At 40.9% G+C, this 2,853-nt stretch overlaps 1 non-coding gene across 1 annotated transcript; it reads right to left on the bottom strand.

The window, feature by feature from the left end:
• Positions 1-729: 729 nt before the first annotated feature.
• TRNAR-UCG (transfer RNA arginine (anticodon UCG)) lies at positions 730-802 on the bottom strand. The gene has a single exon. It is a non-coding gene; the product is annotated as a tRNA-Arg (tRNA).
• Positions 803-2,853: the final 2,051 nt, after the last annotated feature.

Here is a 2,853-nt window from a genome sequence, read left to right as displayed (position 1 = left end):
TCTGTCTCGGTCCCCTTGTAAAGTGATGCAGTCATCCTTACTTTTCACTTCCATTATAACCTTTGCCTTATATGCAAACACGTTCAGGTGTGCATATGCGTGTATGTTAATGACCAAGACAACAGATGTGATATGTGAGAAAATAGTGTTGTTAATGATCCAAGAGATGGTTTGCAATTATGTATTTGTTTTTTCTTTGTGTGTTACTCCTCCAGATGGTTCAGCATGTTACCGTCAACAGTATGGCCGTGGGCCAGTACCACAGACAGTCAACATCACGTATGTAGACTCGCTCCAGTAAACTACAACTATTACTCCAGCTTTTCAGCCACTTCTACCCGACGTTATGACCCGTGCATGTGACAGCATGGCCTCTGCAAAGGCCTAGCTATCCTCCCCAAGAGTCGCGTTGTCGTGCTCGAGGGTGTATATATACAAGAGCGTACGCAAAGATGTGACCCTTAAAGCAGACGCTTCCATTGCTGATCAAACCGCCCAAAAAACCCGAAAGTCACTGGTATTGTTATAGGTAATGCCAGCAGACTCTATAACCCAGAGTGATGGAAACCAATACATACACATTAGTCATATAGTTAATAAGGTACATGAAAAGGTTAACATTGCTTAATGGAGAGTTAAGAGACCTTTTACCAATGTATGTTTTCGTCGTTGGTGATGGTCTTTTAAAACTACGTTACCTGCACCTGTGTCACAGATGAACGTGTGATGCGACCGTGACAGGACTCGAACCTGCAATCTTCGGATCCGAAGTCCGACGCCTTATCCGTTAGGCCACACGGTCATGACATCAACGGAGAAACTAGAAAAAGAAATTGCATGTGCACAATATTCAGTGCTAATTAAGAATTATACGTTAATGTACAACATTGATTTGTTGTATGGTTTTGTATCATGAGACCTGCCTGCCTACGGTAACGTCAGGTAAAACTCTGGAAAGTTGGGTTACAGTCTCGACAATAAATGCCTCCTTGACCTTAGTTGTGTGAGGGTTGGTCGTGTCCTGACCTTAACCTACACCTACACTTGAAGAACAGTACATGACACACACTATGTATTCAATTGTCTGCAGGTCCTAGTAGAGGTGCGGCAGTACAGTATGTAGCAATTGCACCATCTGCTGACACCGCTAACTTTGGTTTTGAGGGGAATTTATCTCGTATGTGGCGAGTGTGACCGGTACTACCCCATTACTCCTCTGTAATACAAAACCAAATTTATCTGGAGGCAGAATGATAACACGGTAGTGTACCCGGACGTAGGTAAGCTATCCATATATTGTAGACCGTATTGGCAAGTTGGAGGATTATGTGTAGTTGCCAACACCGTAAAGATCTTCCATGTGTCATGGACACGTCGTATCATACTCAGTTGTATAGCTTTAAGCACTCAAGTTGGTCGTATGCCTGTATTGTCTTGGCCACACAATAGTATGTGGAGCCGTCGAAGAAAGTGATTACTAAACCTTGGGATGGGCTGGATTCATCTTTCTTACCGAAAGATATGGTGTTAGAGACGCTTCTTGGTACACCAGTGGCTTTTGGTTTGGTAAAATCCATATACATTGTACACTACACACATGAATAGTACATCGAAGATGTGAAAATGATATTTTGCAGTGTGGTCCTCATAAGTCAAGATGATAAATGACACAGAGTTAAGGATAACATTAGAGTACAGAAATACAACTGAACGAGATGCAAAATTTAAAGTATTTCATAAAGGTTGAGAAATGATATTGTAGAACAGCACAGTTACTGGCACCAATATAAAAGAAAACTAATTTATAGACATAATAAGACCATGAGCTGCCAAGTTTTCCGATAAAAAATTTTCTGAAAAACATCTTTGACTTTATTTGACTAGCGATGGAATGGAAGATCATTCCATAATGCTATACCGGTATACATACACAAAACTTTACCCAGACCTGCTACTCTGGGTACATGATTAGCTCTTGTTCATTACCTGTGTTCATTATGAACTATCTGAACGTCACATCTCATGTTCTGGGACACTGCCTTTTATGGTGTTACACACATGTTCCATATTTAAACTGTTCCTTTTATGATGATATACGTACGTTCTTATCAAACTGTTTTACTCGGTACTTTGCTGGGACAGTGCCAGCCCTCCTAAACTGATCAATATGTGTTCCGGGAGGAGCGTTGAGCATATACTACGCATCCTACACTTCAGTTTCTTGGAGTCACTGTACCGTGATGAACGATCTTAGTCGAAATACCATTGAATCAAAGCCATGCAGAAAATGTCTTAAGTTTTCTGAGCGAAATTGCGGATGTTTTTTCTAAAAAGATTTGACTTTCTTCCAACTTTTAGTAAGTAATTCAAAAGAAATAATGTCGCCCGATGATGACTGGTCTAGCCTGACGTCTGTGTCTTTGATTCAGTTAGAATCTATTACATGATATCTTGATGGTGTCAACAGTATTGCATCATTACACGATATCTTGATGTGGTCAACAGTATTGCATCATTACACGATATCTTGATGGGGTCAACAGTATTGCATCATTACACGATATCTTGATGGGGTCAACAGTATTGCATCATTACACGATATCTTGATGGAGTCAATAATATTCTTTCGTTGATTTGAAGCAGACAGAATGGACTCTGACCTTGATGCAGTGACAGCTTATGCTCTGTCAACTTTTCACTAAATTATTTTCCATCTTGGCTCTCCCGATCTCCTCTGTCAGAAAAAAACTAAACCAACGAAAACACCCACCCAGCATGGCCTCAGACCCAGACGCTCTACCACCACACTGCACACTGAGCTCACAGAACATCTTTATTGCTTCTGCTAAACAC

The sequence above is a fragment of the Panulirus ornatus genome, chromosome 8, assembly GCF_036320965.1.
Source record: "Panulirus ornatus isolate Po-2019 chromosome 8, ASM3632096v1, whole genome shotgun sequence".
In the NCBI taxonomy this organism is placed as follows: Eukaryota; Metazoa; Arthropoda; class Malacostraca; order Decapoda; family Palinuridae; genus Panulirus; species Panulirus ornatus.
This window is presented reverse-complemented; position numbering and strand designations above follow the sequence as displayed.